The sequence below is a fragment of the Opisthocomus hoazin genome, chromosome 13 (assembly GCF_030867145.1).
Source record: "Opisthocomus hoazin isolate bOpiHoa1 chromosome 13, bOpiHoa1.hap1, whole genome shotgun sequence".
In the NCBI taxonomy this organism is placed as follows: Eukaryota; Metazoa; Chordata; class Aves; order Opisthocomiformes; family Opisthocomidae; genus Opisthocomus; species Opisthocomus hoazin.
Window position 1 is genome coordinate 12,805,067 of NC_134426.1, and position 17,869 is coordinate 12,822,935.

Below are 17,869 nucleotides of genomic sequence, written 5' to 3' on the forward strand. Positions count from 1 at the left end.
TCTGCAGATAGCTGGCAGCCAGAAGGGGCTAGCCTGGAAAGCTGTTGCTCAGCGTCATCTGCCCATGGCACTGTTCGCATAGAGGCACAGAGAATGGGGCTGCTTGCTTGTCTTGCCACTTGAAACTTCAAACGCATGCTGGGAAAGTTGGTATCCCTGCCAGGCTCCTTTCGCAGCCCTGCTCCGAAATTGCGAACGTCTGCAGATAGCTGGCAGCCAGAAGGGGCTAGCCTGGAAAGCTGTTGCTCAGCCTCATCTGCCCATGGCAGTGCTCGCAGAGAGGCACAGAGAATGGGGCTGCTTGCTTGTCTTGCCACTTGAAACTTCAAACGCATGCTGGGAAAGTTGGTGTCCCAGCCAGGCTTCTTTCGCAGCCCTGCTCCGAAAGTGCGAACGTCTGCAGATAGCTGGCAGCCAGAAGGGGCTAGCCTGGAAAGCTGTTGCTCAGCCTCATCTGCCCATGGCAGTGCTCGCATAGAGGCACAGAGAATGGGGCTGCTTGCTTGTCTTGCCACCTCAAACTTCAAACGTAGCCTGGGAAAGTTGGTGTCCCAGCCAGGCTCCTTTCGCAGCCCTGCTCCGAAAGTGCGAACGTCTGCAGATAGCTGGCAGGCAGAAGGGGCTAGCCTGGAAAGCTGTTGCTCAGCCTCATCTGCCCATGGCACTGCTCGCACAGAGGCACAGAGAATGGGGCTGCTTGCTTGTCTTGCCACCTCAAACTTTAAACGCATGCTGGGAATGGTGGTGTCCCTGCCCGGCTCCTATCACAGCCCTGCTCCGAAAGTGCGAACGTCTGCAGATAGCTGGCAGGCAGAAGGTGCTAGCCTGGAAAGCTGTTGCTTAGCCTCATCTGCCCATGGCACTGTTCGCACAGAGGCACAGAGAATGGGGCTGCTTGCTTATCTTGCCACTTGAAACTTCAAACGCATGCTGGGAATGGTGGTGTCCCTGCCCGGCTCCTATCACAGCCCTGCTCCGAAAGTGCGAACGTCTGCAGATAGCTGGCAGCCAGAAGGGGCTAGCCTGGAAAGCTGTTGCTCAGCCTCATCTGCCCATGGCACTGCTCGCACAGAGGCACAGAGAATGGGGCTGCTTGCTTATCTTGGCACTTGGAACTTCAAACGCATTATTGGAATGGTGGTGTCCCTGCCAGGCTCCTATCACAGCCCTGCTCCGAAAGTGCGAACGTCTGCAGATAGCTGGCAGGCAGAAGGGGCTAGCCTGGAAAGCTGTTGCTCAGCCTCATCTGCCCATGGCAGTGTTCGCACAGAGGCACAGAGAATGGGGCTGCTTGCTTGTCTTGCCACCTCAAACTTCAAACGTAGCCTGGGAAAGTTGGTGTCCCAGCCAGGCTCCTTTCGCAGCCCTGCTCCGAAAGTGCGAACGTCTGCAGATAGCTTGAGGCCAGAAGGGGCTAGCCTGGAAAGCTGTTGCTCAGCCTCATCTGCCCATGGCACTGTTCGCATAGAGGCACAGAGAATGGGGCTGCTTGCTTATCTTGCCATTTGAAACTTCAAACGCATGCTGGGAATGATGGTGTCCCTGCCAGGCTCCTTTCGCAGCCCTGCTCCGAAAGTGCGAACGTCTGCAGACAGCTGGCAGCCAGAAGGGGCTAGCCTGGAAAGCTGTTGCTCAGCCTCATCTGCCCATGGCACTGTTCGCATAGAGGCACAGAGAATGGGGCTGCTTGCTTATCTTGCCACTTGAAACTTCAAACACATGCTGGGAGTGGTGGTGTCCCAGCCAGGCTCCTATCACACCCTGCTCCGAAAGTGCGAACGTCTGCAGATAGCTGGCAGGCAGAAGGGGCTAGCCTGGAAAGCTGTTGCTCAGCCTCATCTGCCCATGGCAGTGCTCGCACAGAGGCACAGAGAATGGGGCTGCTTGCTTGTCTTGCCACCTCAAACTTCAAACGTAGCCTGCGAAAGTTGGTGTCCCAGCCAGGCTCCTTTGGCAGCCCTGCTCCGAAAGTGCGAACGTCTGCAGATAGCTGGCAGCCAGAAGGGGCTAGCCTGGAAAGCTGTTGCTCAGCCTCATCTGCCCATGGCACTGTTCGCATAGAGGCACAGAGAATGGGGCTGCTTGCTTGTCTTGCCACTTGAAACTTCAAACGCATGCTGGGAAAGTTGGTATCCCTGCCAGGCTCCTTTCGCAGCCCTGCTCCGAAATTGCGAACGTCTGCAGATAGCTGGCAGCCAGAAGGGGCTAGCCTGGAAAGCTGTTGCTCAGCCTCATCTGCCCATGGCAGTGCTGGCACAGAGGCACAGAGAATGGGGCTGCTTGCTTGTCTTGCCACCTCAAACTTCAAACGTAGCCTGGGAAAGTTGGTGTCCCAGCAAGTCTTCTTTCGCAGTCCTGCTCCGAAAGTGCGAACGTCTGCAGATAGCTGGCAGCCAGAAGGGGCTAGCCTGGAAAGCTGTTGCTCAGCCTCATCTGCCCATGGCAGTGCTCGCATAGAGGCACAGAGAATGGGGCTGCTTGCTTATCTTGCCACTTGAAACTTCAAACACATGCTGTGAATGGTGGTGTCCCTGCCAGGCTCCTTTCGCAGCCCTGCTCCGAAAGTGCGAACGTCTGCAGATAGCTGGCAGCCAGAAGGGGCTAGCCTGGAAAGCTGTTGCTCAGCCTTATCTGCCCATGGCAGTGCTCGCATAGAGGCACAGAGAATGGGGCTGCTTGCTTATCTTGCCACTTGAAACTTCAAACACATGCTGTGAATGGTGGTGTCCCTGCCAGGCTCCTATCACAGCCCTGCTCCGAAAGTGCGAACGTCTGCAGATAGCTGGCAGCCAGAAGGGGCTAGCCTGGAAAGCTGTTGCTCAGCCTCATCTGCCCATGGCAGTGCTGGCACAGAGGCACAGAGAATGGGGCTGCTTGCTTATCTTGCCACCTCAAACTTCAAACGTAGCCTGGGAAAGTTGGTGTCCCAGCCAGGCTCCTTTCGCAGCCCTGCTCCGAAAGTGCGAACGTCTGCAGATAGCTGGCAGCCAGAAGGGGCTAGCCTGGAAAGCTGTTGCTCAGCCTCATCTGCCCATGGCACTGCTCGCACAGAGGCACAGAGAATGGGGCTGCTTGCTTGTCTTGCCACCTCAAACTTTAAACGCATGCTGGGAATGGTGGTGTCCCTGCCAGGCTCCTTTAGCAGCCCTGCTCCGAAAGTGCGAACGTCTGCAGATAGCTGGCAGGCAGAAGGGGCTAGCCTGGAAAGCTGTTGCTCAGCCTCATCTGCCCATGGCACTGTTCGCATAGACGCACAGAGAATGGGGCTGCTTGCTTATCTTGCCACTTGAAACTTCAAACGCATGCTGGGAATGATGGTGTCCCTGCCAGGCTCCTTTCGCAGCCCTGCTCCGAAATTGCGAACGTCTGCAGATAGCTGGAGGCCAGAAGGGGCTAGCCTGGAAAGCTGTTGCTCAGCCTCATCTGCCCATGGCAGTGTTCGCATAGAGGCACAGAGAATGGGGCTGCTTGCTTATCTTGCCACTTGAAACTTCAAACGCATTCTGGGAATGGTGGTGTCCCTGCCAGGCTCCTTTGGCAGCCCTGCTCCGAAAGTGCGAACGTCTGCAGATAGCTGGCAGGCAGAAGGGGCTAGCGTGGAAAGCTGTTGCTCAGCCTCATTTGCCCATGGCAGTGCTCGCACAGAGGCACAGAGAATGGGGCTGCTTGCTTGTCTTGCCACCTCAAACTTCAAACGTAGCCTGGGAAAGTTGGTGTCCCTGCCAGGCTCCTTTCGCAGCCCTGCTCCGAAAGTGCGAACGTCTGCAGATAGCTGGCAGCCAGAAGGGGCTAGCCTGGAAAGCTGTTGCTCAGCGTCATCTGCCCATGGCACTGTTCGCATAGAGGCACAGAGAATGGGGCTGCTTGCTTATCTTGCCACTTGAAACTTCAAACGCATGCTGGGAATGGTGGTGTCCCTGCCAGGCTCCTTTCGCAGCCCTGCTCCGAAAGTGCGAACGTCTGCAGATAGCTGGCAGCCAGAAGGGGCTAGCCTGGAAAGCTGTTGCTCAGCCTCATCTGCCCATGGCACTGTTCGCATAGAGGCACAGAGAATGGGGCTGCTTGCTTATCTTGCCACTTGAAACTTCAAACACATGCTGGGAGTGGTGGTGTCCCTGCCAGGCTCCTATCACAGCCCTGCTCCGAAAGTGCGAACGTCTGCAGATAGCTGGCAGGCAGAAGGGGCTAGCCTGGAAAGCTGTTGCTCAGCCTCATCTGCCCATGGCAGTGCTGGCACAGAGGCACAGAGAATGGGGCTGCTTGCTTGTCTTGCCACCTCAAACTTCAAACGTAGCCTGGGAAAGTTGGTGTCCCAGCCAGGCTCCTTTGGCAGCCCTGCTCCGAAAGTGCGAACGTCTGCAGATAGCTGGCAGCCAGAAGGGGCTAGCCTGGAAAGCTGTTGCTCAGCCTCATCTGCCCATGGCACTGTTCGCATAGAGGCACAGAGAATGGGGCTGCTTGCTTGTCTTGCCACTTGAAACTTCAAACGCATGCTGGGAAAGTTGGTATCCCTGCCAGGCTCCTTTCGCAGCCCTGCTCCGAAAGTGCGAACGTCTGCAGATAGCTGGCAGCCAGAAGGGGCTAGCGTGTAAAGCTGTTGCTCAGCCTCATCTGCCCATGGCACTGCTCGCACAGAGGCACAGAGAATGGGGCTGCTTGCTTGTCTTGCCACCTCAAACTTCAAACGCATGCTGGGAATGGTGGTGTCCCTGCCAGGCTCCTATCACAGCCCTGCTCCGAAAGTGCGAACGTCTGCAGATAGCTGGCAGGCAGAAGGGGCTAGCCTGGAAAGCTGTTGCTCAGCCTCATCTGCCCATGGCAGTGCTCGCACAGAGGCACAGAGAATGGGGCTGCTTGCTTGTCTTGCCACCTCAAACTTCAAACGTAGCCTGGGAAAGTTGGTGTCCCAGCCAGGCTCCTTTGGCAGCCCTGCTCCGAAAGTGCGAACGTCTGCAGATAGCTGGCAGCCAGAAGGGGCTAGCCTGGAAAGCTGTTGCTCAGCGTCATCTGCCCATGGCACTGTTCGCATAGAGGCACAGAGAATGGGGCTGCTTGCTTGTCTTGCCACTTGAAACTTCAAACGCATGCTGGGAAAGTTGGTATCCCTGCCAGGCTCCTTTCGCAGCCCTGCTCCGAAATTGCGAACGTCTGCAGATAGCTGGCAGCCAGAAGGGGCTAGCCTGGAAAGCTGTTGCTCAGCCTCATCTGCCCATGGCAGTGCTCGCAGAGAGACACAGAGAATGGGGCTGCTTGCTTGTCTTGCCGCCTCAAACTTCAAACGTAGACTGGGAAAGTTGGTGTCCCAGCCAGGCTCCTTTCGCAGCCCTGCTCCGAAAGTGCGAACGTCTGCAGATAGCTGGCAGCCAGAAGGGGCTAGCCTGGAAAGCTGTTGCTCAGCCTCATCTGCCCATGGCAGTGCTCGCACAGAGGCACAGAGAATGGGGCTGCTTGCTTGTCTTGCCACCTCAAACTTCAAACGTAGCCTGGGAAAGTTGGTGTCCCAGCCAGGCTCCTTTCGCAGCCCTGCTCCGAAAGTGCGAACGTCTGCAGATAGCTGGCAGGCAGAAGGGGCTAGCCTGGAAAGCTGTTGCTCAGCCTCATCTGCCCATGGCACTGCTCGCACAGAGGCACAGAGAATGGGGCTGCTTGCTTGTCTTGCCACCTCAAACTTTAAACGCATGCTGGGAATGGTGGTGTCCCTGCCAGGCTCCTATCACAGCCCTGCTCCGAAAGTGCGAACGTCTGCAGATAGCTGGCAGCCAGAAGGGGCTAGCCTGGAAAGCTGTTGCTCAGCCTCATCTGCCCATGGCAGTGCTCGCACAGAGGCACAGAGAATGGGGCTGCTTGCTTATCTTGGCACTTGAAACTTCAAACGCATTATTGGAATGGTGGTGTCCCTGCCAGGCTCCTATCACAGCCCTGCTCCGAAAGTGCGAACGTCTGCAGATAGCTGGCAGGCAGAAGGGGCTAGCCTGGAGAGCTGTTGCTCAGCCTCATCTGCCCATGGCAGTGTTCGCACAGAGGCACAGAGAATGGGGCTGCTTGCTTATCTTGGCACTTGAAACTTCAAACGCATTATTGGAATGGTGGTGTCCCTGCCAGGCTCCTATCACAGCCCTGCTCCGAAAGTGCGAACGTCTGCAGATAGCTGGCAGGCAGAAGGGGCTAGCCTGGAGAGCTGTTGCTCAGCCTCATCTGCCCATGGCAGTGTTCGCACAGAGGCACAGAGAATGGGGCTGCTTGCTTGTCTTGCCACCTCAAACTTCAAACGTAGCCTGGGAAAGTTGGTGTCCCAGACAGGCTCCTTTCGCAGCCCTGCTCCGAAAGTGCGAACGTCTGCAGATAGCTTGAGGCCAGAAGGGGCTAGCCTGGAAAGCTGTTGCTCAGCCTCATCTGCCCATGGCACTGTTCGCATAGAGGCACAGAGAATGGGGCTGCTTGCTTATCTTGCCATTTGAAACTTCAAACGCATGCTGGGAATGATGGTGTCCCTGCCAGGCTCCTATCACAGCCCTGCTCCGAAAGTGCGAACGTCTGCAGATAGCTGGCAGGCAGAAGGGGCTAGCCTGGAAAGCTGTTGCTCAGCCTCATCTGCCCATGGCAGTGCTCGCACAGAGGCACAGAGAATGGGGCTGCTTGCTTGTCTTGCCACCTCAAACTTCAAACGTAGCCTGGGAAAGTTGGTGTCCCAGCCAGGCTCCTTTGGCAGCCCTGCTCCGAAAGTGCGAACGTCTGCAGATAGCTGGCAGCCAGAAGGGGCTAGCCTGGAAAGCTGTTGCTCAGCGTCATCTGCCCATGGCACTGTTCGCATAGAGGCACAGAGAATGGGGCTGCTTGCTTGTCTTGCCACTTGAAACTTCAAACGCATGCTGGGAAAGTTGGTATCCCTGCCAGGCTCCTTTCGCAGCCCTGCTCCGAAATTGCGAACGTCTGCAGATAGCTGGCAGCCAGAAGGGGCTAGCCTGGAAAGCTGTTGCTCAGCCTCATCTGCCCATGGCAGTGCTCGCAGAGAGACACAGAGAATGGGGCTGCTTGCTTGTCTTGCCGCCTCAAACTTCAAACGTAGACTGGGAAAGTTGGTGTCCCAGCCAGGCTCCTTTCGCAGCCCTGCTCCGAAAGTGCGAACGTCTGCAGATAGCTGGCAGCCAGAAGGGGCTAGCCTGGAAAGCTGTTGCTCAGCCTCATCTGCCCATGGCAGTGCTCGCACAGAGGCACAGAGAATGGGGCTGCTTGCTTGTCTTGCCACCTCAAACTTCAAACGTAGCCTGGGAAAGTTGGTGTCCCAGCCAGGCTCCTTTCGCAGCCCTGCTCCGAAAGTGCGAACGTCTGCAGATAGCTGGCAGGCAGAAGGGGCTAGCCTGGAAAGCTGTTGCTCAGCCTCATCTGCCCATGGCACTGCTCGCACAGAGGCACAGAGAATGGGGCTGCTTGCTTGTCTTGCCACCTCAAACTTTAAACGCATGCTGGGAATGGTGGTGTCCCTGCCCGGCTCCTATCACAGCCCTGCTCCGAAAGTGCGAACGTCTGCAGATAGCTGGCAGCCAGAAGGGGCTAGCCTGGAAAGCTGTTGCTCAGCCTCATCTGCCCATGGCAGTGCTCGCACAGAGGCACAGAGAATGGGGCTGCTTGCTTATCTTGGCACTTGAAACTTCAAACGCATTATTGGAATGGTGGTGTCCCTGCCAGGCTCCTATCACAGCCCTGCTCCGAAAGTGCGAACGTCTGCAGATAGCTGGCAGGCAGAAGGGGCTAGCCTGGAGAGCTGTTGCTCAGCCTCATCTGCCCATGGCAGTGTTCGCACAGAGGCACAGAGAATGGGGCTGCTTGCTTGTCTTGCCACCTCAAACTTCAAACGTAGCCTGGGAAAGTTGGTGTCCCAGACAGGCTCCTTTCGCAGCCCTGCTCCGAAAGTGCGAACGTCTGCAGATAGCTTGAGGCCAGAAGGGGCTAGCCTGGAAAGCTGTTGCTCAGCCTCATCTGCCCATGGCACTGTTCGCATAGAGGCACAGAGAATGGGGCTGCTTGCTTATCTTGCCATTTGAAACTTCAAACGCATGCTGGGAATGATGGTGTCCCTGCCAGGCTCCTTTCGCAGCCCTGCTCCGAAAGTGCGAACGTCTGCAGATAGCTGGCAGCCAGAAGGGGCTAGCCTGGAAAGCTGTTGCTTAGCCTCATCTGCCCATGGCACTGTTCGCATAGAGGCACAGAGAATGGGGCTGCTTGCTTATCTTGCCACTTGAAACTTCAAACGCATGCTGAGAATGGTGGTGTCCCTGCCCGGCTCCTATCACAGCCCTGCTCCAAAAGTGCGAACGTCTGCAGATAGCTGGCAGCCAGAAGGGGCTAGCGTGTAAAGCTGTTGCTCAGCCTCATCTGCCCATGGCACTGCTCGCACAGAGGCACAGAGAATGGGGCTGCTTGCTTGTCTTGCCACCTCAAACTTCAAACGCATGCTGGGAATGGTGGTGTCCCTGCCAGGCTCCTATCACAGCCCTGCTCCGAAAGTGCGAACGTCTGCAGATAGCTGGCAGGCAGAAGGGGCTAGCCTGGAAAGCTGTTGCTCAGCCTCATCTGCCCATGGCAGTGCTCGCACAGAGGCACAGAGAATGGGGCTGCTTGCTTGTCTTGCCACCTCAAACTTCAAACGTAGCCTGGGAAAGTTGGTGTCCCAGCCAGGCTCCTTTGGCAGCCCTGCTCCGAAAGTGCGAACGTCTGCAGATAGCTGGCAGCCAGAAGGGGCTAGCCTGGAAAGCTGTTGCTCAGCGTCATCTGCCCATGGCACTGTTCGCATAGAGGCACAGAGAATGGGGCTGCTTGCTTGTCTTGCCACTTGAAACTTCAAACGCATGCTGGGAAAGTTGGTATCCCTGCCAGGCTCCTTTCGCAGCCCTGCTCCGAAATTGCGAACGTCTGCAGATAGCTGGCAGCCAGAAGGGGCTAGCCTGGAAAGCTGTTGCTCAGCCTCATCTGCCCATGGCAGTGCTCGCAGAGAGGCACAGAGAATGGGGCTGCTTGCTTGTCTTGCCGCCTCAAACTTCAAACGTAGACTGGGAAAGTTGGTGTCCCAGCCAGGCTTCTTTCGCAGCCCTGCTCCGAAAGTGCGAACGTCTGCAGATAGCTGGCAGCCAGAAGGGGCTAGCCTGGAAAGCTGTTGCTCAGCCTCATCTGCCCATGGCAGTGCTCGCACAGAGGCACAGAGAATGGGGCTGCTTGCTTGTCTTGCCATCTCAAACTTCAAACGTAGCCTGGGAAAGTTGGTGTCCCAGCCAGGCTCCTTTCGCAGCCCTGCTCCGAAAGTGCGAACGTCTGCATATAGCTGGCAGGCAGAAGGGGCTAGCCTGGAAAGCTGTTGCTCAGCCTCATCTGCCCATGGCACTGCTCGCACAGAGGCACAGAGAATGGGGCTGCTTGCTTGTCTTGCCACCTCAAACTTTAAACGCATGCTGGGAATGGTGGTGTCCCTGCCCGGCTCCTATCACAGCCCTGCTCCGAAAGTGCGAACGTCTGCAGATAGCTGGCAGGCAGAAGGGGCTAGCCTGGAAAGCTGTTGCTTAGCCTCATCTGCCCATGGCACTGTTCGCATAGAGGCACAGAGAATGGGGCTGCTTGCTTATCTTGCCACTTGAAACTTCAAACGCATGCTGAGAATGGTGGTGTCCCTGCCCGGCTCCTATCACAGCCCTGCTCCGAAAGTGCGAACGTCTGCAGATAGCTGGCAGCCAGAAGGGGCTAGCCTGGAAAGCTGTTGCTCAGCCTCATCTGCCCATGGCAGTGCTCGCACAGAGGCACAGAGAATGGGGCTGCTTGCTTGTCTTGCCACCTCAAACTTCAAACGTAGCCTGGGAAAGTTGGTGTCCCAGCCAGGCTCCTTTGGCAGCCCTGCTCCGAAAGTGCGAACGTCTGCAGATAGCTGGCAGCCAGAAGGGGCTAGCCTGGAAAGCTGTTGCTCAGCGTCATCTGCCCATGGCACTGTTCGCATAGAGGCACAGAGAATGGGGCTGCTTGCTTGTCTTGCCACTTGAAACTTCAAACGCATGCTGGGAAAGTTGGTATCCCTGCCAGGCTCCTTTCGCAGCCCTGCTCCGAAATTGCGAACGTCTGCAGATAGCTGGCAGCCAGAAGGGGCTAGCCTGGAAAGCTGTTGCTCAGCCTCATCTGCCCATGGCAGTGCTCGCAGAGAGGCACAGAGAATGGGGCTGCTTGCTTGTCTTGCCACCTCAAACTTCAAACGTAGACTGGGAAAGTTGGTGTCCCAGCCAGGCTTCTTTCGCAGCCCTGCTCCGAAAGTGCGAACGTCTGCAGATAGCTGGCAGCCAGAAGGGGCTAGCCTGGAAAGCTGTTGCTCAGCCTCATCTGCCCATGGCAGTGCTCGCACAGAGGCACAGAGAATGGGGCTGCTTGCTTGTCTTGCCACCTCAAACTTCAAACGTAGCCTGGGAAAGTTGGTGTCCCAGCCAGGCTCCTTTCGCAGCCCTGCTCCGAAAGTGCGAACGTCTGCAGATAGCTGGCAGGCAGAAGGGGCTAGCCTGGAAAGCTGTTGCTCAGCCTCATCTGCCCATGGCAGTGTTCGCACAGAGGCACAGAGAATGGGGCTGCTTGCTTGTCTTGCCACCTCAAACTTCAAACGTAGCCTGGGAAAGTTGGTGTCCCAGACAGGCTCCTTTCGCAGCCCTGCTCCGAAAGTGCGAACGTCTGCAGATAGCTGGCAGCCAGAAGGGGCTAGCCTGGAAAGCTGTTGCTCAGCCTCATCTGCCCATGGCACTGTTCGCATAGAGGCACAGAGAATGGGGCTGCTTGCTTATCTTGCCATTTGAAACTTCAAACGCATGCTGGGAATGATGGTGTCCCTGCCAGGCTCCTTTCGCAGCCCTGCTCCGAAAGTGCGAACGTCTGCAGATAGCTGGCAGCCAGAAGGGGCTAGCCTGGAAAGCTGTTGCTTAGCCTCATCTGCCCATGGCACTGTTCGCATAGAGGCACAGAGAATGGGGCTGCTTGCTTATCTTGCCACTTGAAACTTCAAACGCATGCTGAGAATGGTGGTGTCCCTGCCCGGCTCCTATCACAGCCCTGCTCCAAAAGTGCGAACGTCTGCAGATAGCTGGCAGCCAGAAGGGGCTAGCGTGTAAAGCTGTTGCTCAGCCTCATCTGCCCATGGCACTGCTCGCACAGAGGCACAGAGAATGGGGCTGCTTGCTTGTCTTGCCACCTCAAACTTCAAACGCATGCTGGGAATGGTGGTGTCCCTGCCAGGCTCCTATCACAGCCCTGCTCCGAAAGTGCGAACGTCTGCAGATAGCTGGCAGGCAGAAGGGGCTAGCCTGGAAAGCTGTTGCTCAGCCTCATCTGCCCATGGCAGTGCTCGCACAGAGGCACAGAGAATGGGGCTGCTTGCTTGTCTTGCCACCTCAAACTTCAAACGTAGCCTGGGAAAGTTGGTGTCCCAGCCAGGCTCCTTTGGCAGCCCTGCTCCGAAAGTGCGAACGTCTGCAGATAGCTGGCAGCCAGAAGGGGCTAGCCTGGAAAGCTGTTGCTCAGCGTCATCTGCCCATGGCACCGTTCGCATAGAGGCACAGAGAATGGGGCTGCTTGCTTGTCTTGCCACTTGAAACTTCAAACGCATGCTGGGAAAGTTGGTATCCCTGCCAGGCTCCTTTCGCAGCCCTGCTCCGAAATTGCGAACGTCTGCAGATAGCTGGCAGCCAGAAGGGGCTAGCCTGGAAAGCTGTTGCTCAGCCTCATCTGCCCATGGCAGTGCTCGCAGAGAGGCACAGAGAATGGGGCTGCTTGCTTGTCTTGCCGCCTCAAACTTCAAACGTAGACTGGGAAAGTTGGTGTCCCAGCCAGGCTTCTTTCGCAGCCCTGCTCCGAAAGTGCGAACGTCTGCAGATAGCTGGCAGCCAGAAGGGGCTAGCCTGGAAAGCTGTTGCTCAGCCTCATCTGCCCATGGCAGTGCTCGCACAGAGGCACAGAGAATGGGGCTGCTTGCTTGTCTTGCCATCTCAAACTTCAAACGTAGCCTGGGAAAGTTGGTGTCCCAGCCAGGCTCCTTTCGCAGCCCTGCTCCGAAAGTGCGAACGTCTGCAGATAGCTGGCAGCCAGAAGGGGCTAGCCTGGAAAGCTGTTGCTCAGCCTCATCTGCCCATGGCACTGCTCGCACAGAGGCACAGAGAATGGGGCTGCTTGCTTGTCTTGCCACCTCAAACTTTAAACGCATGCTGGGAATGGTGGTGTCCCTGCCCGGCTCCTATCACAGCCCTGCTCCGAAAGTGCGAACGTCTGCAGATAGCTGGCAGGCAGAAGGGGCTAGCCTGGAAAGCTGTTGCTTAGCCTCATCTGCCCATGGCACTGTTCGCATAGAGGCACAGAGAATGGGGCTGCTTGCTTATCTTGCCACTTGAAACTTCAAACGCATGCTGAGAATGGTGGTGTCCCTGCCCGGCTCCTATCACAGCCCTGCTCCGAAAGTGCGAACGTCTGCAGATAGCTGGCAGCCAGAAGGGGCTAGCCTGGAAAGCTGTTGCTCAGCCTCATCTGCCCATGGCAGTGCTCGCACAGAGGCACAGAGAATGGGGCTGCTTGCTTATCTTGGCACTTGAAACTTCAAACGCATTATTGGAATGGTGGTGTCCCTGCCAGGCTCCTATCACAGCCCTGCTCCGAAAGTGCGAACGTCTGCAGATAGCTGGCAGGCAGAAGGGGCTAGCCTGGAAAGCTGTTGCTCAGCCTCATCTGCCCATGGCACTGTTCGCATAGAGGCACAGAGAATGGGGCTGCTTGCTTGTCTTGCCACCTCAAACTTCAAACGTAGCCTGGGAAAGTTGGTGTCCCAGCCAGGCTCCTTTCGCAGCCCTGCTCCGAAAGTGCGAACGTCTGCAGATAGCTTGAGGCCAGAAGGGGCTAGCCTGGAAAGCTGTTGCTCAGCCTCATCTGCCCATGGCACTGTTCGCATAGAGGCACAGAGAATGGGGCTGCTTGCTTATCTTGCCATTTGAAACTTCAAACGCATGCTGGGAATGATGGTGTCCCTGCCAGGCTCCTTTCGCAGCCCTGCTCCGAAAGTGCGAACGTCTGCAGATAGCTGGCAGCCAGAAGGGGCTAGCCTGGAAAGCTGTTGCTCAGCCTCATCTGCCCATGGCACTGTTCGCATAGAGGCACAGAGAATGGGGCTGCTTGCTTATCTTGCCACTTGAAACTTCAAACACATGCTGGGAAAGTTGGTATCCCTGCCAGGCTCCTTTCGCAGCCCTGCTCCGAAATTGCGAACGTCTGCAGATAGCTGGCAGCCAGAAGGGGCTAGCCTGGAAAGCTGTTGCTCAGCCTCATCTGCCCATGGCAGTGCTGGCACAGAGGCACAGAGAATGGGGCTGCTTGCTTGTCTTGCCACCTCAAACTTCAAACGTAGCCTGGGAAAGTTGGTGTCCCAGCCAGTCTTCTTTCGCAGCCCTGCTCCGAAAGTGCGAACGTCTGCAGATAGCTGGCAGCCAGAAGGGGCTAGCCTGGAAAGCTCTTGCTCAGCCTCATCTGCCCATGGCAGTGCTCGCATAGAGGCACAGAGAATGGGGCTGCTTGCTTATCTTGCCACTTGAAACTTCAAACACATGCTGTGAATGGTGGTGTCCCTGCCAGGCTCCTTTCGCAGCCCTGCTCCGAAAGTGCGAACGTCTGCAGATAGCTGGCAGCCAGAAGGGGCTAGCCTGGAAAGCTGTTGCTCAGCCTTATCTGCCCATGGCAGTGCTCGCATAGAGGCACAGAGAATGGGGCTGCTTGCTTATCTTGCCACTTGAAACTTCAAACACATGCTGTGAATGGTGGTGTCCCTGCCATGCTCCTATCACAGCCCTGCTCCGAAAGTGCGAACGTCTGCAGATAGCTGGCAGCCAGAAGGGGCTAGCCTGGAAAGCTGTTGCTCAGCCTCATCTGCCCATGGCAGTGCTCGCACAGAGGCACAGAGAATGGGGCTGCTTGCTTGTCTTGCCACCTCAAACTTCAAACGTAGCCTGGGAAAGTTGGTGTCCCAGCCAGGCTCCTTTCGCAGCCCTGCTCCGAAATTGCGAACGTCTGCAGATAGCTGGCAGCCAGAAGGGGCTAGCCTGGAAAGCTGTTGCTCAGCCTCATCTGCCCATGGCACTGCTCGCACAGAGGCACAGAGAATGGGGCTGCTTGCTTGTCTTGCCACCTCAAACTTTAAACGCATGCTGGGAATGGTGGTGTCCCTGCCCGGCTCCTATCACAGCCCTGCTCCTAAAGTGCGAACGTCTGCAGATAGCTGGCAGGCAGAAGGTGCTAGCCTGGAAAGCTGTTGCTCAGCCTCATCTGCCCATGGCACTGTTCGCATAGAGGCACAGAGAATGGGGCTGCTTGCTTGTCTTGCCACCTCAAACTTCAAACGTAGCCTGGGAAAGTTGGTGTCCCAGCCAGTCTTCTTTCGCAGTCCTGCTCCGAAAGTGCGAACGTCTGCAGATAGCTGGCAGCCAGAAGGGGCTAGCCTGGAAAGCTGTTGCTCAGCCTCATCTGCCCATGGCAGTGCTCGCACAGAGGCACAGAGAATGGGGCTGCTTGCTTGTCTTGCCACCTCAAACTTCAAACGTAGCCTGGGAAAGTTGGTGTCCCAGCCAGGCTCCTTTGGCAGCCCTGCTCCGAAAGTGCAAACGTCTGCAGATAGCTGGCAGCCAGAAGGGGCTAGCCTGGAAAGCTGTTGCTCAGCCTCATCTGCCCATGGCACTGTTCGCATAGAGGCACAGAGAATGGGGCTGCTTGCTTGTCTTGCCACTTGAAAATTCAAACGCATGCTGGGAAAGTTGGTATCCCTGCCAGGCTCCTTTCGCAGCCCTGCTCCGAAAGTGCGAACGTCTGCAGATAGCTGGCAGCCAGAAGGGGCTAGCCTGGAAAGCTGTTGCTCAGCCTCATCTGCCCATGGCAGTGCTCGCACAGAGGCACAGAGAATGGGGCTGCTTGCTTGTCTTGCCACCTCAAACTTCAAACGTAGCCTGGGAAAGTTGGTGTCCCAGCCAGGCTTCTTTCGCAGTCCTGCTCCGAAAGTGCGAACGTCTGCAGATAGCTGGCAGCCAGAAGGGGCTAGCCTGGAAAGCTGTTGCTCAGCCTCATCTGCCCATGGCAGTGCTCGCATAGAGGCACAGAGAATGGGGCTGCTTGCTTATCTTGCCACTTGAAACTTCAAACACATGCTGTGAATGGTGGTGTCCCTGCCAGGCTCCTATCACAGCCCTGCTCCGAAAGTGCGAACGTCTGCAGATAGCTTGCAGCCAGAAGGGGCTAGCCTGGAAAGCTGTTGCTCAGCCTCATCTGCCCATGGCAGTGCTCGCACAGAGGCACAGAGAATGGGGCTGCTTGCTTGTCTTGCCACCTCAAACTTCAAACGTATGCTGGGAATGTTGGTGTCCCAGCCAGGCTCCTTTCGCAGCCCTGCTCCGAAAGTGCGAATGTCTGCAGATAGCTGGCAGCCAGAAGGGGCTAGCGTGGAAAGCTTTTGCTCAGCCTCATCTGCCCATGGCAGTGCTCGCACAGAGGCACAGAGAATGGGGCTGCTTGCTTGTCTTGCCACCTCAAACTTCAAACGCATGTTGGGAATGGTGGTGTCCCTGCCAGGCTCCTATCACAGCCCTGCTCCGAAAGTGCGAACGTCTGCAGATAGCTGGCAGCCAGAAGGGGCTAGCCTGGAAAGCTGTTGCTCAGCCTCATCTGCCCATGGCACTGTTCGCATAGACGCACAGAGAATGGGGCTGCTTGCTTGTCTTGCCACTTGAAACTTCAAACGCATGCTGGGAAAGTTGGTGTCCCAGCCAGGCTCCTTTCGCAGCCCTGCTCCGAAATTGCGAACGTCTGCAGATAGCTGGCAGCCAGAAGGGGCTAGCCTGGAAAGCTGTTGCTCAGCCTCATCTGCCCATGGCACTGTTCGCATAGAGGCACAGAGAATGGGGCTGCTTGCTTATCTTGCCACTTGAAACTTCAAACGCAAGCTGGGAATGGTGGTGTCTCTGCCAGGCTCCTATCACAGCCCTGCTCCGAAAGTGCGAACGTCTGCAGATAGCTGGCAGCCAGAAGGGGCTAGCCTGGAAAGCTGTTGCTCAGCCTCATCTGCCCATGGCAGTGCTCGCACAGAGGCACAGAGAATGGGGCTGCTTGCTTGTCTTGCCACCTCAAACTTCAAACGCATGCTGGGAATGTTGGTGTCCCAGCCAGGCTCCTTTCGCAGCCCTGCTCCGAAAGTGCGAATGTCTGCAGATAGCTGGCAGCCAGAAGGGGCTAGCGTGGAAAGCTTTTGCTCAGCCTCATCTGCCCATGGCAGTGCTCGCACAGAGGCACAGAGAATGGGGCTGCTTGCTTGTCTTGCCACCTCAAACTTCAAACGCATGTTGGGAATGGTGGTGTCCCTGCCAGGCTCCTATCACAGCCCTGCTCCGAAAGTGCGAACGTCTGCAGATAGCTGGCAGCCAGAAGGGGCTAGCCTGGAAAGCTGTTGCTCAGCCTCATCTGCCCATGGCACTGTTCGCATAGAGGCACAGAGAATGGGGCTGCTTGCTTGTCTTGCCACTTGAAAATTCAAACGCATGCTGGGAAAGTTGGTATCCCTGCCAGGCTCTTTTCGCAGCCCTGCTCCGAAAGTGCGAACGTCTGCAGATAGCTGGCAGCCAGAAGGGGCTAGCCTGGAAAGCTGTTGCTCAGCCTCATCTGCCCATGGCAGTGCTCGCACAGAGGCACAGAGAATGGGGCTGCTTGCTTGTCTTGCCACCTCAAACTTCAAACGCATGCTGGGAATGTTGGTGTCCCAGCCAGGCTCCTTTCGCAGCCCTGCTCCGAAAGTGCGAATGTCTGCAGATAGCTGGCAGCCAGAAGGGGCTAGCGTGGAAAGCTTTTGCTCAGCCTCATCTGCCCATGGCAGTGCTCGCACAGAGGCACAGAGAATGGGGCTGCTTGCTTGTCTTGCCACCTCAAACTTCAAACGCATGTTGGGAATGGTGGTGTCCCTGCCAGGCTCCTATCACAGCCCTGCTCCGAAAGTGCGAACGTCTGCAGATAGCTGGCAGCCAGAAGGGGCTAGCCTGGAAAGCTGTTGCTCAGCCTCATCTGCCCATGGCACTGTTCGCATAGAGGCACAGAGAATGGGGCTGCTTGCTTGTCTTGCCACTTGAAAATTCAAACGCATGCTGGGAAAGTTGGTATCCCTGCCAGGCTCTTTTCGCAGCCCTGCTCCGAAAGTGCGAACGTCTGCAGATAGCTGGCAGCCAGAAGGGGCTAGCCTGGAAAGCTGTTGCTCAGCCTCATCTGCCCATGGCAGTGCTCGCACAGAGGCACAGAGAATGGGGCTGCTTGCTTAACTTGCCACTTGAAACTTCAAACGCATGCTGGGAAAGTTGGTGTCCCAGCCAGGCTCCTTTGGCAGCCCTGCTCCGAAAGTGCGAACGTCTGCAGATAGCTGGCAGCCAGAAGGGGCTAGCCTGGAAAGCTGTTGCTCAGCCTCATCTGCCCATGGCACTGTTCGCATAGAGGCACAGAGAATGGGGCTGCTTGCTTGTCTTGCCACTTGAAAATTCAAACGCATGCTGGGAAAGTTGGTATCCCTGCCAGGCTCTTTTCGCAGCCCTGCTCCGAAAGTGCGAACGTCTGCAGATAGCTGGCAGCCAGAAGGGGCTAGCCTGGAAAGCTGTTGCTCAGCCTCATCTGCCCATGGCAGTGCTCGCACAGAGGCACAGAGAATGGGGCTGCTTGCTTGTCTTGCCACCTCAAACTTCAAATGTAGCCTGGGAAAGTTGGTGTCCCAGCCAGGCTTCTTTCGCAGTCCTGCTCCGAAAGTGCGAACGTCTGCAGATAGCTGGCAGCCAGAAGGGGCTAGCCTGGAAAGCTGTTGCTC